We start from the raw sequence: 1,503 nt of genomic DNA, 5'->3' as shown, positions 1-1,503 counted from the left end.
ACCGCAGAAATAGTAGTAGTAGTAGTACGAATAAAATATTTACAAATATAAAAAATATTTTCTATAATTTTTGATAGTCTGTCCGGTAGGTTTCTTTGATCAGGAAAATTATTGCTTTCTGATTATCGAACAGGCGCTATCTTGAGACGAAGGTAGTTTCGTTCATTCATTCACTCATTCACTCACTCACTCACTCACTCACTCACTCACTCACTCACTCACTCACTCACTCACTCACTCACTCACTCACTCACTCACTCACTCACTCACTCACTCACTCACTCACTCACTCACTCACTCACTCACTCACTCACTCACTCACTCACTCACTCACTCACTTACTCACTCACTCACTCATTCATTCATTCATTCAATCAATCTTTTACAGGGAGGGAGAAATGCACCGATAAAGAATCTGAACTTTATTACTTCTCCGATGAAGATGACCGCAGATATTTAAATAACTTCTTTAATGCTAAAAATGGTTGGCTCCTTTTAATGCACCACCGCTTTAAATAATTATTACTAATTATTAGTATTTTTAACTACTATTACTACTACTAATACTACTACTACTATTACAACAACAACAACAACTACTACTACTACTACTGCTGCTGCTGCTGCTTCTTCTACTACTAGCGATGCTGCTGCTACTACTATTACCTCTTCAGCTTCTATCAATACTACACACACACGCGCGCGCGCACACTCCACACACACACACACACACAAATACACACACAGATAAATGCTACGGCAAGTTTTGGTAGATGTATCTGGTAGGTGTATCTACCAGATACATCTACCATGTATCTGGTAGATACATGGATGACGAATTCGTCTGGACGGCCGACAAAAGCCAGCAAATTTATCAATACTGGTCGAACGACACCAAGCCAAACATGAAGGACTCTAAGAATAAAAATCGGCTCTGCGTGCAGTTGAACGTGGAGATTGATGAATGGTATAAGGACATCAAATGCAAGCCACCTAAACCGCCTAACTGCCATCGGTCGCAAAGAATTTATAAGATTGTCACTATGGCGAATGAACTGTGCTCGAGCAAGAGATGCGTTTTATGTAGAAGAAAGAAGGGATGAAGAAGATGATGAAGACGATGCTGCTGCTGCTGCTACTGCTGCTGATGATAAGGATAGTAGTGGTAGTGGTTGTGGTGGTGGTAGTGGTGGTGACAACGGGTAAGATTGTGGTGATGACGACTGCGGTGGGGCTGGAAAAAGTGTTAAATATGAATATTTAAATTAGCTTTTTAAGAATTCAAATCATAGGTATGAGAATTTTCATTGAAACATCATCATCATCGTCATCATCATCGTCATCATCAGCAGTAGCAGCAGTCATGTGGTTTTTATTTTTTTCGATCTTTCAAATCTTTTTCATCAAATGTCTCGTGAGAGGGTGGAATTTTAAAAATATTTTATTTTGAAATAATTCAGAAAATATGAACAACAACAAAAACAATAGTAATAATATTAATAA

Source organism: Helobdella robusta (genome assembly GCF_000326865.2).
Source record: "Helobdella robusta unplaced genomic scaffold HELROscaffold_74, whole genome shotgun sequence".
NCBI lineage: Eukaryota > Metazoa > Annelida > Clitellata > Rhynchobdellida > Glossiphoniidae > Helobdella > Helobdella robusta.
This window is presented reverse-complemented; position numbering follows the sequence as displayed.